Below are 15359 nucleotides of genomic sequence, written 5' to 3'. Positions count from 1 at the left end.
CCATTAAAGAAAAGAAGTCCTGACATTTGCAACAACATGTGGAGACCTAAAGGGTATTATGCTCAGTGAAATAAGACAGGTGGAGAAAGACCAGTACCATATGATTTCAATTATTTGTGGAATATATAAAAAAGCAAAACAGAAGGAACAATACAGCAGTAGACTCATAGACACTGAGAAGTGACTAGTGGTTACCAAGAGGGAGGGGTTGAAGTAGGTGTGGGGGGAAGGGGTGGGGGATAAAGGGGCAAAGAATTCACTATCATAAGTTATTCATGAGGGTGATAGTAAATCATGGAGAATATATTCTAAAACATCTTTCTATGTTGACCGTAACTGTAGCAGTTGGGATGAAGATTTAATAATGTGTGTAACTTTTAAAACACAGTCTTGTATACTTGAAAACATTATAAGATTGTATATCATCTATATTTTAACAAGAAAAAATTTTAAAAAATGGACCAGCACTTTAGCTGAACTAAACATACCTTCCAAAGATGGAAATGTGTGTACAATGTATTTTATTTTACTTGTCTCTCCTAGTATTATCTAAATATCAGCCACCAACAGCTCCTGTAGTTAGGGATAAATGCACATGCTGCAGTTCATAAAATAACTGCCATCAAAGCTTTTTATGTCTTTGTTTCAAATCCCTGTGTAACTCTTCTCCATGACAAAGTTAGCCGGCCACTTAGAAATCATTAGAACATGTTTTCTTTCTCTAGCATTTAAGGCCTAGGTGAAGGATATTCAATTACGAAAATGGTTGTATGCTCTTACAAAAGCAGAATTTACTAGTTCCCAGGTTAATTATCTACCTCCTTACATCTAGCAATTCAGTCAAGTAGTGGTGTTAGGCTTGATTAGTTGTAAAAATACAGAAAGAAACTATAAAAGTATTAGATTGAATAACATTCTGAAAAATGTTGATGCATTCAGCTTGTTGTATTGGTAACTATTTAGAGAAGCACCATGGTTTCTTGTGTTTAGGGAAATGGTTTTATTGTTTTGGTGATAGGTCTGATTGTACAGATGCTCAGGTTTCCATCAGATTTAATTAGCCTGATATCACAGTAATATGAGCAATTTATTCCATGGGATGAGACAGACTAATGAAAAATTCTCATTTAACTATTGGGAAGAAAACCTGGATCAAAATTTTTTATTGACTTTATGTTTCAATTCAAATCAATCTCTTAAAAAAAGAACTTTACATCATGATAAATGTAAAATGGGGCAATATTTTGTTGATTTTGAAAACAGATATTTATTAACTCAGACACTTTTATGATTTGTAAATGATAGCCTAAAAACTAGAAAAAAATAGATAACCACAAAAATCAGTTAACTTATTGAAGAATTGTTGCTATGAAAAGGTCTTGAACCTAAATTCAATAAGTAAGTTATCCTTTCCCAGATGAGAAGAGATCTACTGTGCTTTCATAATGAAGAAAGCATGGGCAGAGTATTAGCTTTTGATTAAGCAGAGAGCTTTATTTGGGGTAAGGAGACAGAAGCAGGGCTTCAACACATTGGGTGCTGCCATTATGAAGTCTGAAGAGGTCTACTTGTATAATCTGTTCTCCTTCCATTTGCACAAGGAAGTTCTGAGGACATGCCTACTTTGGAGGTTATTTTTTGCTATTGTTAATTCAATGTGCTTGTTAAAGACATTCAACAGTGCAAAGTACATTATTCTACCCTTTCTTGTCATTTTTACATTCCACACTTCTTTACTTTTGATTCCTTTGTGATATGAAGCCCAGAACTGTTTAAAAGAGCATATTTGCTTTGTTAATACATCTCTTACTGACGTGATGCAACTTAGAATATGGAATTTTGATGATATTTGTCCCGAATTTATTAAAGGTTGTTCTACTCCTTTCCTTCGGATAATTTTCAGGACCATCTTGGTATTTTGTCTATTTGTCTTTTTTCATTAGATCCTTTTCATTAGTTACAATCAGGGACTGCTTTAAGTTTTAGATGAGCATTTACATTGTGTTTGATAGCCATTATCGTTTTCATTCTGTGGATGCCAATTTTCAAGTTATTACATTAACTTTACTATTTATTTAGTAAGCTTGTATCATACATTTTTGGTTAAATTAGTTCAGGTATGAGAGTTGGGCACATTGGTATATTTTACTTCCAGTCTATTAACACATATTTTTTTTCCTTTTCTTTATATCAGGGGAAAGCACAAGTGCAATCCCCCACTACCACAAATTATGGAGTCAGGTTTCACACATTTGGAGAAATAACAAGGGTCAGCATATCAGGAGTGCAAATGGATGAGCCTTGCCTCAGGAAAACCAACTTTGTGATCATAGTATCTCTTCTGCTAGGTAAGTATTATCAACACACATTTGACAAATACATTTATTTACTCATTAAACCAAGAGGGATCTATAAACCATTTTGTAGAATTTGTGCTTTCTCAAAGGTTATGAAACCTCTTCAAAGGTTATCTCTAAAAATACACTATTGCCACTCCAATTAATCTCAATGGATTGGCCAAGATATTTATGAAAAACAAGGCATGAAGAGCCTTCAGCATCCCTGAAGGATGCAATTTGTAGTTCCCCTGAGATTTGTGAGAGATTAAATAAATCATTGCCCAACAGAAAGAGATACCTAAAGAAACAGAAAAGCCAGTGCATTTTATTTCATGTCTCTTAGAGTCAAAGTCCCTTCAGCTCCAAGAAAGAACTCTCTGGGTTGTGCCTAATGAAAGAAATTGAAGGGTAATGGTATTACCTTTACAGCAGGGTGTCTTTGAGAAACACTATGTGCCGAGAGATACCCATGTCTCAGTCATCAGTATATCTGTGTTTAATCATTGCTCATTCCGTTACTGGATGATGTTTTGATTTTAGATCGTATTGGAAAAAAAAAGAATTTTTTCCAGTTATATTGAAAGGTTTTAGTATTTAGGTATATTTACAACATTTATTTAATATTTTCCAAGGTTTATTGACTGTATTTAATACTGTGTTTTCTTACACTTTGATTATTTCACTTGGTTAATTAATAAGAACTCTGCAAGGTACAATCATTATATAAGGGTTGTATATATTTTAATTCAATAAACCAATTCATATCACTTTTTATGTCATTTTCATTACCCTTTGATCAATTGACTACAGGTCACTGAAGCATGTTAGCAAACACAGACAATGGCAGGACCTTCACAGAGTTCTTCCTGATGGACGTCTCAAGCTCCAGGGAGCTCCAAATCTTGCAAGGTCTGATATTCTTAATGGTTTATCTGGGAACTCTGGCTGGAAATCTTTTGACATTTACCATCATTATTATAGATCCACATCTTCACTCCCCCACATACTTTTTTATGGGCAATTTAGCCCTCATAGATTTTGGCTACATCTCAGTTACTGTTCCCAAATCCATCATGAATTCTCTAATTTGCAGTAAATTGATTTCTCTCAGAAAATGCGCTGCTCAGACTTTCCTATATATTTTCTTTGGATCTGCAGAGTTCATTTTCCTTGTGGTCATGTCCTATGACCGCTATTTTGCCATTTGCCACCCTCTGCAGTATGGGCTCACCATGACCCCACATCTGTGCACACAGGTGGCAGGTGTCTCATGGGCCAGTGGGCTGGTCTATTCTACTGTCCACACAGGGACCATGTTCAGTCATCCCTTCACAAAGTCCAATGTGATTCAATAGTTTTTCTGTGATGTGCCTCAAATTATGAACATAGTATCCAAGGTTGTGAAGTTTTCTGAGTTTGTGGCCCTCGCTGTAAGTTCTTTCCTCATGTTATTCTGCTTTGTCATCTTATTAACCTCATATGTTTACATCTTTTCAACCATGCTCCAGATGCATTCTGTAGAAGCCCAGAGCAAAGCGCTGTCAACCTGCTCTCTCCAGATAGCTACATTTATTCTATTTATAGTTTCTGAATTGTTTGGTTGTTTTGGTCATATTTCCAACTCATCAAGTACTCAAACCCTCCTCACAGCTATGTTCTACCCCATGGTGCCCCCCTTATTTAACCCAATCATCTTTAGCCTGAGGAACAGGGAGATTAAATCTGCTCTGGACAGAATGTTTAAAAGAGCTTTCCAGTTTCACAGAAGAGTTATTGTCCCTTAACTGGATGTTAATGTTTCAATAATTAATGTAGAGATGTATACAAAACACATTTTTGTGTACAGAAACATTACCATAAAAATGATGTTATTTGGTCATTTGATAAAGAAAAAGATGGCTCTATTAATAAGTTAGCAGTAGATAATTATGCAGTTAATAAAGAAAAATCTTGCTTACTATTACTTATATACCCTCTTTTTAGTTACTAATTATTTTGTGGTATGTAGTGGATATTTTGTGTTATAGTAGCCCCATAGATTTGTAAGTTAATAACACATACAATGATAATTTATTTGCCATATGCACACATTGTTATGCACAAAGGTGAGAAAAAAATCAGATTTATTTTTCTGTAAAAATCACCCATATGTATAATTTTATACCAAAAATAGTAATTTTTTCATCTAGCCTTTTTGTTTCAGTGTATTTCCACATTCTATAGATAAACAGACACTGTCATTTTATTAGATAATTACAGAAAAGAATACTCATATTAACAACTCCATCCATATGCATAAACATATAGTACATAAAATATATTGCAGATTGTCCATCCTTCTTAGGCTTAGCAAGATGAAAAAAGATAATTTGTACACAGGGAATTTGAGAATATCTTGTAAACATGAGAAATATAGAGAAACATAAAATAATACTTGTCATATGAAACAAAGCATTGTGATAGTGTTTTAATGCTTAAAATATGTGTTAATCATTTATTGGACAAAAAAATAAGAACATAGCAATTGCGGTTGAATTTAGTCATTGACATTCCTGAACATGGACCCTGGGTGGCATCTGGTGGATTGTCACAGGGCGTAGTCCTGGAGAGGCTAGTCTTGGTAGTAGGTTGCATATAAAACATTGCTTGACACACACTACATGATTCCTAATGATGCAAGAAGTAGTGGGATGTGGACAGCCAGTAGAACTCATGAGCCAGGTAAGGGGAAGGCAGGAGGGAAGTAGGGTCAAGGCCTCACAGGAAACAAGGAGCCACATCATGGGGATCTGGAGAATTCAGCCTGAAAAACAAATGGGTCTTCCTAGCAACAAGCCACTGACAGTTCTGTAAATTTCCTTTTCTTTGGTTTATAATCCCTAGACACTAAAGCCCCAGTGGCCTCCACTTTTGGAGCCCCTCCCATTTAGAGGGAGTCTCTTTCTTTCCTTCGCACTCATTAAAAACCTTGCTGGTTATTCCATACTCTTATCTTCTGGCTTCATTATTCGTTGCCTCCAAGACATGATCCTGGGAAAAACAGCATCTCAGCCAGTAATGCTGTCATCAGAGAAAAAAATTGTTTTCAATCCCCTTAAAAATTTTCATGGAGTTGTTGTTTGTATAATGTTTATTTCAGTATTGAGTTAAATATTTTATTTGAGGAGAGGAGTGGAAATTGTATTCAGAAGAAATGGGCTTTTATGATTTCCATGATTTTCAGATATATGGATAACCTTGAACTAGCCTATAATTAAATCTTAAGTTGAACAAATTATGACATGTCATGATCTGAGGCCCTAATTGGGCAGACCAAAAACCAGGTGTCCTTCAAATATAGTTGCTAGATCAGTAAAATTCAATTTATATATGGCCATCTGTACGTGTTGTATGATCCACTCAAATAAATATTACAAAAACAAATATATATGTTTACCTCCGTTTCTTAAAACCCACCACAGTTGTGAAGTAGTATTCTCCACTTTCATGACATCTTTCCTCGCTGGACTCAAACCACTGTACAATCATGGCACATTTATGATTTTATCCTATGATCTTATTCAAAATCTGTCTACTCACATATTAATTAGAATTCTCACAATCATCTCAAGATTATTTCTTCACTATCCATTAAGAGGCAGAGAAACTTCAGAGTCCATTGTGCAGTTATAGACATTTTTAAATATTTATTCTGTGCCTATTAATTTCAAATGTATTACATAAGTTTTATCATTAATGTTGACTTTTGCTGCTTTTTTAAACAACTTTCTTATAAATATGATAGGTTAGTAAATTGATCTTGTTTTACCTCATTTTTATGTTTCACAAATATCATTATTTATCATGTAATATATATATGTATGAATTTTTTTCCTATATGATATTGTTTTCATCATAATGAGGAAGTAATTTTAAGATGTCATTATCTCACCACTTACCCAGAAGCTATTTTGGGGATCTTGTGCTCTCCAAAGTTTTACCTATTTAAATCCCTTTACTTAAAGTTTAAAAATTGTTATTTAAAGTGTATCTGTAAAATACCTACTGCCAATCTAATTAATCTCAATGGATTGGCCAGAATTTCTATGGAAAACAAGACATTGAAGGTCTGCAGGTTTTCAAGAGCCTGTGATTAGTAGTTGTTCTGAGGCTTGTCAGAAATCCAAGCACAGCAATGACCTCCAGAAAGAGATCAACAAACAATTCAGAGAAGCCCAATGCACATTTCTTCATGTGGGTTACCATAAAAATACACCTGTAAGAAAGAATTCTTTGAAACACATTCTAGAAGAGAACTGAAGGGTAGTGATATTGGTCTGTACATCAGTGTGCCTTTGTGAGAGTAAATCAATGTAGTAAATTACATACAGCAGACATCTCATTCCATACAAGCATAGTTTGTACTTTCCATTATGGTTTCTAGTATTATCTTCTTAGTTTATCCTTTGACTCCAGGGAGAGACTGGAGAACTTCACCATCTTCACAGAATTTCTCCTGATGAATATCTCAAGTTCCCAGGAACTCCAAGTCTTTCAAGTTCTGTTTTTCTTACTGACTTATGTAGGAACCTGGCTAAAAATTTGATGGTCCCTATCTTCATTTCCCAGTGTAATTTCCTGTAGGCAATTTGTCCTAGTTAGGTTTTGGTACCATCTCAATTTGCAATCCCAAATACATCATGAATTCTCTAATTGGCAGTGAATTGATTTCTCTCACAACCTACAATGGCAAGACCTTCCTACTTATCTTCTTGGAACCACAGAGTTCTTGCTCCTTGTTTTCATATCCTATGACTGCTCTGTTGCCATTTGCCAACCTCAGCACTATGGCCTCACATGACCCAGTGTCTGTGCACAGGTAATTGGTGTCCTATCTTATGCCACTCACAAATATTAACTCAAATTCATTAAATACTTAAATGGGTGACCTGAAACCATTCATAGAAGAAAAAAAATAAAGTGGGAATTCATATTAGAAAGCATCACTGCAAAAACAACACAAAGAATAATCCAAGAAAGAAATGGACAAAGTATATAAAAGGCAATTTTCCAAAGGAGATATATAAATGGGCAACATGTACATGAAAAGATGCCATGTATCACTTAATAGAAGAGATGGAGATAGAGTAATTAGGAAAATGAAAATCAAAGCTACACTAAGGTATCACCTCACTGTAGTTAGAATTACCATAATTAAAACGATAATGTATAAATACTAGCATGGAAGTGAAAAAAGGGAACCATTGTACACTCAGCATTATTATAAATCATAGCAGCCACTATGGAAACTAGCATAAATAATGCTCAGAAAATCAAAAACATAAATACATGATCCAGCTATTTCATTTTTTGGAATATGTCCAAAGGAAATGAAAACACTAAGTTGAAAAGTCAACTGCACCTGTCTATTCATAACATCATTAATTACAAATTTCCAATTGTGGGTAAAATTTCGGTATTCCCAGGATCTCGAACCTGGCCTTAGTCTATCTTATATCAATAGGTGTTTCCAAGGGGTGAAGAGAAGTAGTGTTTCTCCATAAGAGTAAGTGCTTATAAGAGATGGGGGAAGAGTGAGTGCACACCTGGACTGGAGAAGTTGTATTTTATTCTTACCAGCCAGGACAGGGAGAGACACGGGCCAGTGGGAGTAGTGACATCCTGTAAGCAATAAATGTGTTTCTCACACTTTGTTTTCCACTTGACTGATTTCACTTCAAAATATTTTATTTGCCATGGGTTGAGATCAAATATTTTTCCCCTGGAAGTAGTTGGCAGTATCTCTGAACCTGACATCTCTCTTCATGGATGTGACATTCAGGTGGGCTGCCCCTAGAGATGGTGAGAAGACCCGGAAACCCCCTGTGGATGGTGGGGAATCTCTGGTTGCTGCTGCGGTGGGGGCTGCTGATTCACCCTTACCTCTGGCAGATGTGGAGGGTGTGGCTTCATACAGGGGATTCCGCTTGGGGAGCTCCATTGGGAAATTGGTCTAGGGTACAGTACCTCCTAGATGGGTGGGGCATTCTGCAGAAATGGGAAGGGCAGACACACTGGAAGCTGTGGCATTAGCCCTTCATGAGATAGAAGACTGCTTAGAGGCCCTTAGTGCCCATGTAGCAGCCGGGATTGTTGGATGTTTGTTTCTTGAGGTAGTGGAAAGCTTATCGAGGAGAGAGACACACACCAGCATCACCTGGAAGAGCTGGGCAGCAACCTACCAGATGCCTTTAAGAAAGAGAGACAAGTATTAAGAATATTGAGAAGTGAGATTGTGCTCCTGGAAGATATTTTAGCAGTGAGGGAGGAGGCAGCAAGAGAATCCAAGTTGCAGGAGGCCATGGGGTAGGGTGAGAAAGGAGTGGTGCCTTCAGCCCTGGAGATGGTACAGGAGATATCTGGGAGGATGGGGGCTGGGCCAGAGGGTGGGACTGTTGCTGAGGCCACAGCCCAGGGCACCAGCCTCTCCTGTATTAAAGGCTTGCCCAGTTGTAATTAAGAAAATAAAAATGCAACAACTGCAGGCTCCGTGGGGGAGGAGCAGCTTCCTCCCCAGGTTGTGGAGCTCTTCATACTCTCCCTCTTCCCAACATGAACTGGTGGGCATGAGTATCCAGTTTTGGCTGAAGCCATCAGAACATCTGCCAACATGACTTTTGTGTCTTTGGGGTATGAGGGTGGAAAACATCAATATGTCTGGTTCTGAAATGGGTTTATTGGCTTCCCTGATGACTCACCCTTCCCTATGGCAGTGATTGTAAAGTGCCCATCACACACACGGAATCATGCATATCTGGATTAGCTCACAGCAGCCATCAGGAAGGTTTGGTCTAATAATGGTGATTTACCACAGTTACTTATTTGCCAGAAAATGCAAGCAGAGCCCAGCAGGTGTTACGGAAGTAGGGCATGAATGATACCATCTGTAATATGGAGCCCCAGGGCCCTGGTGAGGAGTTGTTCACCATGAGAATGAGAAATGCTCCATACAGTTCCCCAATCTTTCTTTGTGTCCTTAGAAACTATTCTTGCCCACTACATAGGGCAGCCCATAAGTGAGGCTACTCGTACCTTAGAAGATCTGGGGGAGGTTGAAACATCAGAGCATAGAAGGAAGTACAGGCTACAACTGAAAGGAGAGGTGAAAAGGCTCAGGTGAAGGTCTCAAGGACCCAGATATGGGTTGATTTGATAAAGGCCAGGGTAGTAAAAGAAAAACTTGTTGGGCAACCCAAGAGGATCTTGTTAGAAATGTGGCACCAATTAAAGTCAGAGGAGCTGTTCCAACTACTGAGGTCTAGGACCTGGAAGCCGGAGGCAAAGCCCCACGTCCAGCCAGTGTCCCTGTGAGACTTCCTGCGGGACAGTACTCAGGCCCTGCCTAGGCCCTCACCCCCACAAGATGACAACTGGAAATGGTGGTTCGAGTAAGGGAGGTTCAAAGCCCCTATCTTGGGGGATGTGGTGGGGCCAAGAGGCCATATGTAGAATTAGCAGTTCATTGGTCCCCCACAAATGTACAATGTGTCCTGGGACTGGTGGACACAGGAGCTGAATGTTCTCTGATTTATGGCAAGCCTGAACATTTTCCTGGGACCTTTGCTATAATAGATGGCTATGGGGTAAGGCAGTTAGAGTCAAGAAAGCCCAAGTCCCACTGGTGATAGGGCATTTACCGCCAAAGGAGTACATTGTGCACATTTCTGCCATCCCTGAATATATTTTGAGGGTGGATACACTGCAAGGCCTGTGGCTACAGACCACAGCAGGTGAGTTCAGACCGAGGGTACATGTGGTAAAGGCAGTTCTGAGCAGCATGCTAAGCACCCACCTGCAGCTTTGCCTCTTCCTTGGTGGATGACAAATACTAATCAAGGTAAATTGCCTGGGTTACTGAAGGAAACTGGAGAAACTCTACAGGAGCTGGGGAAGGTGAGCATCTTAAAGCCCACTCACTGTTCTTTTAATTCCCCAGTGTGGCCAGTGTAAAAGCCAGACAGCTCTTGGATATGACCATAGGTTACAGGGAATTGAATAATATCACACCCCCTTTGCATACTGCTGACCCCTGTAAGCACCCTTATGGACACCCTCAGTCATGAACTAGGGACATATCGTTATGTTGTGGACATTGCTAATGCTTTCTTCTCCATTGACATAGCACAGGAAAGTCAGGAACATTTTTGCCTTCATTTTGGAAAGCCAGAAGTGGACATTCCTTGTCCTTCCAAAGGGATACATCCATGGTCCCACCATTTGTCACTGACTTGTAGCCCAGACTTGGCCACATGGAAGAAACCACACATGGTGAGGCTGTATCACTAAAGTGATGATATGCTCATGTCTGATACTCTGGCAGATTTAGAAGGGGCAGTTCCTAGACTGCTGCAACATCTACAGGAGAAAGATGGGCTGTGAACAGCACCAAGGTTCAGGAACCTGGTTTGTCTATAAAGTTCATAGGAGTTGTCTGTTTGAGTAAAAGTAAAGTTATCCCAGAAACAGTCACAGGCAAGGTACAGGCTTTCCCTACCCCTACAATTGCGTCAGTATTGAAAGAACTTTTGTGTCTTTGGGGCTACGAGAGAGTTTTATGCCACACTTGTCACAAATTCTGAAGCCCTTATAATGGTTAGTACAAAAGAGCGTCAGGTGGGACTGGAATGAAACATCTGCAGCTGCTTTTACTGCTGCTAAGCAAGCAGTCTAGGCCATACAGGCCTTGAGTGTAATGGACTCATCAACGCCCCATGAGGTAGATGTTCATGTAACTGAAGATGATTACGGGTGGGGCCTTTGGCAGGGGCTTGGATGGACCTGCCCACCTATTGGATTGTGGTCACCACTATGGAAAGGAGCAGAGGTCTGGTACACCTTGATAGAGAAGCAACTGGCTGCTGTGTCCCACACCTTGATGGCTATGGAGCCCAACACCAGAACAGCTCTGACCAAAGTCATAACCACCTATCCCATCATGGGGTGGGTGCAAGAATGAACACAATGGCCACAGAGCAGCATGGCTCTGGTGCCTAGACTGGCAAATTGGGAACATATTCACAGCACTTTAGTGCCCTCTGTACTAGCCCCTTCAGTGGAGAATAATGCTTATTGGGGCCAGTCACATATGCCAGTGGAAAGTAGGAAGAACTTGCTTTGGAGCTATTGGTAGCCAACAGTCCTTACCAAGAGGGAAAGCCCCTATATCTGAAGATGCTTGGTATACAGATGGCTCCAGTTGTAGGTAGCACCCCACGTGGAGGGCTGTGGCTTTCCCTTGTAAGATTGAGACAATATGGATGAAGGATGGAGAGGGGAAGAGCAGTCAACTGGTTGAGTTGTGGGCAGTGCAGCTTGTGATCACCCAGGAGTCCTCACCTATAGTTGTTTACACTGACAGCTTGGCCATCTATTGGGGTTTGACACTGTGGCTGCAAACATGGTACCATAACAACTGGATGGGTGGTCACTGAACTCTCCCACAGGGAGGGGTGTGAGGGTCTTGTATACTAGGCCAGAATGAGATCGCATGCCTGCCAATGTCCTGTTACAGGACTACTCTTATGCATGCCATGCATCCATTCTCTCTGATGAACAATATTATCCTATGCTGGTGTTATTAAAACATGTATTTTATCACTCTTAAGATTATTTTCTTCTATATTCATTATTGCTAGGTCCCCCACCACGTTGTTGAGTTTGCACAGAGCTCTCTACCAGTTCAACTGCTGACCTCCTGTGAAATGGGTGAGCTATGAAATTAATCTGCATAGGACTTTGAACCTAGCAGGGTCCTCCAAATTGGAGATTATCATGATTTTATTGTTTTTATTGTGTGTTATCAATCAGGTTATGATGATCCAGTTTTGTCACACCAGAGCCATTGTGGAAGATAGGGAGTAGATTGTGAGACAAGATTTCTGGAGGGGTGGGCTGTGGGTAGAATTGCAATGTTTCCAGGGTCTCTCACCTGGCCTTAGTCCATCTCCGTATCAATAGGTGTTTCCTAGGGGTGGAGGGAAGTAGTCCATCTCCATATCAGTAGGCCTGTACAAGGGGAGTGGGAAGACTGGGCACCTGGGACAGAGAGGGGTTTTTTGGCTTCCTCCAAGCCAGGATCAGGAGAGACATGGGCAAGTGGGAGTAGTGACTTGCTGTAAGCAATAAAAGGGTTTCTCCCACTTTGTTTTTCCCTTTGACTGATTTGGATTCAAAAGTTTATCTGCCCCCAGTGGGGAACACATTTCCCCCCAGAGTTAACACCAAGATACAGAAGCAACCAAAGTGTCCATCAATAGATAAATGGATAAATAACTTGTGATATAAATATACAATGTAATGTTATTCAGCCATAAAAATGTAGCAAACCCTGCCTTTTGTGAAAACATAGATCTTGAGTTTATTATGTTAAATGAAATACATCAGAGAAAGAAAAATGCTGCATGATTTCACTTATGTATGGAAACTACACACAGAAACACACACACACTCATATAAATGTGGGGAGTTGTGGAAAGGGGATTTAGAGGAAGGTGTTCAAAGGACCAAACCTCTAGGTATAAGAAAAATAAATAGTAGGAATAATGTATGACATGATGACTACACTACTGTACGATACATACAAAACAAGAGAGTAGATTGTAAGAGTTCTCATCACAAAGAGAATTTCTTTTCTTCTTTTCCCTGTATTGTATCTATATGAGATAATATATGTTACCATATATAATATATACAGCAATCATTTAACAATATATATATAAATCAAATGATTATGTTGCATACTTTAAACTCAGTTAAGTATGACAATTGGTATCTCATTAAACAAAAAAAATGGGAAAAAAGTATCTCACACTCTATGAAAACCTTGTTCAGGGATCCCCACTTTTGTGAAGCCCAAAACATCCTGTACCAAGTGTGAGGGCTCCTGCTACCATGGAATTGGCCTCTTATCACTACTCAATAAGTTTTGCAGGATTCCTTGTGAACTTTCCTCTATATCAACATTAGGAGTGGTGAAGTAGAGATTTCAATATTTAAACTTTCTTGTCCTTGGAGATTCCTCTTTCCACTATGCTTTTCTCTTGGAAGACAGTTGCTAGTTAGAATGGTCAAAATATTGGCAAGTTCAATTTTTCCCTAAAAACTCCTTCTATACTTAGTATCTGAGGTATACTAACATTATTAGCCACATTCCATTTATGTCAGGATCCATTCCAAGCAAATTCCGCTACTGCCTGGAGCTGCTGTGGAAATGAGATTTTGAAGGGAAATTATGTTCTCTGCTGTTCCCTGCAGAATCCAGAGGCTCTGCTCTTGCACTGAGGGCCTTTAATGTGGAACTGGCTCAGGCTGGTTAAGGACTCGGTCTCTGAGAAAACAATTGGACTGATGTGAATGCAATTTTGGGAAAAAACTGTGGATGATATATACTGTGACAGTCCATGCCTCAGCCTGTGGCCATTGAACTGTGGAAGGCTGTTAAAAGACATAACCTGACTAAAAGATGAAAATAATTGATGAAAGAGAAAAAATTTGGATGACAGAGCATAGTGTAATATCCAGGAACTAGAAATTTATGCTGAAAACACGCAGTTATTTCCTTTATTTAACACTGGAAGTACTGGGTGTAAAGGACCTTCATGCAGATCATGTTGCAAGTCATATTGGAAAAGCACAAAGCATTGTCACTTGCTTGAGAGCAATGCCCTATCATGGTAGCAGAAAGAGGGTGCTCCTTCCCATGGATGTTTGTATGCTGTATGGTATTTCACAAGAGGATTTTCTATGGAAGAACCAAGATAAAAATGTGAGAGATGTGATCTATGATGTTGCCAGCCAGGCACACTTGCACCTAAACCGTGCTAGGTCCTTCCACAAAAGTGTTCCTATGAAAGCATTTCCTGCTTTTCTTCAGGCAGTTGCCCTAGAAGACCATTTAAAGAATATTCAGCAAGTGGATTTTGACATATTCCACCCATCTTTACAGCAGAAGAATATATTACTTCCATTATTTTTTATATTCAGTCATGGAGAAAAAGATATTAAAATAATTTCATGGCACTGATACAAAAAAAAAGAAAATGGTCAAAAACTCAGTGACGAATATAGCTTTAAAAATGAAAACAGATGACCATCTGGAGGCGGAGCCAACATGGCGGCGTGAGTAGGACAGTGGGAATCTCCTCCCAAAAACATATATACTTTTGAAAATACAACAAACACAACTAGCCCTAAAAGAGAGACCAGAAGACGCAGGACAGTGGCCAGACTGCAGCTACACCAGCGAGAACCCAGCGACTGGTGAAAGGGGTGAGATACAAGCTCCGGCCAGGCGGGACCCGAGCGCCCCTCCCCCCAGCTCCCGGCGGGAGAAGAATAGGCAGAGCGGGAGGGAGACGGAGCCCAGGACTGCTGAACACCCAGCCCCAGCCATCCGGGCCAGAGCGCAGACACAGTATATGCCAAGGGGGCCCTGGATACTGGGAGAACAGGGAGTAAGACCTCTGAGCGGGTGCTGAAGCTGATGCCCCTGTGACAAAGAAAAGCGGGGGCTTTTTGAAAGTCTTAAAGGGACAGGGAATTAACAGCTTGACGGAAACATCCCAGGTCACAGTACAGCAGCTGGAAATTACAGGGAAAACTGGGTGCACTAACCCCCTGGGCAACAGCTCTGAGACCCCTCACGGAGGCAAGCAGTCAAGCAGCCCCCCCATCCATCACCCCACCGGGCGCTGCGAAAGCAGAGAAGCAGCCTGAGACAAATTCCGCCCACAGAAAGGGAAATTTCTCCCTCCCGGCCAGGCAAGACACAAAGACCCAGTCTACACGCAATTACCCAACACAAGCCACTAGGGGTCGCAGTTGCCCCAGTAAAGAAAGGCCGGTAATAAGTGAAAAAAATTTTGGCCCTCCCAGCTGACACTCAATAGCACCTGTCAACATGAAAAGGCAAAAAAATATGATCCAGACAAGACTAACCCAGACAGCTTCGGCATCTGATACATCTTCCCCTGAGAAGGAATC

General features: G+C 40.1%; 1 non-coding gene and 1 pseudogene across 1 annotated transcript; one reads left to right on the top strand and one right to left on the bottom strand.

Annotated features, from left to right (window-relative positions):
• Positions 1-2191: 2191 nt before the first annotated feature.
• On the bottom strand, positions 2192-2356 carry LOC118921471 (U1 spliceosomal RNA). Its single transcript, XR_005028344.2, has one exon. It is a non-coding gene; the product is annotated as a U1 spliceosomal RNA (small nuclear RNA).
• Positions 2357-13566: 11210 nt separating this feature from the next.
• On the top strand, positions 13567-14381 carry LOC130680336 (NADH dehydrogenase (ubiquinone) complex I, assembly factor 6-like; annotated as a pseudogene).
• The last annotated feature ends 978 nt before the right edge of the window (positions 14382-15359 follow it).

This window comes from Manis pentadactyla, chromosome 13 (genome assembly GCF_030020395.1).
Source record: "Manis pentadactyla isolate mManPen7 chromosome 13, mManPen7.hap1, whole genome shotgun sequence".
Lineage (NCBI taxonomy): Eukaryota > Metazoa > Chordata > Mammalia > Pholidota > Manidae > Manis > Manis pentadactyla.
The sequence above is the reverse complement of the archived record's forward strand: the minus strand, read 5'-3'. Positions and strand labels throughout refer to the sequence as shown.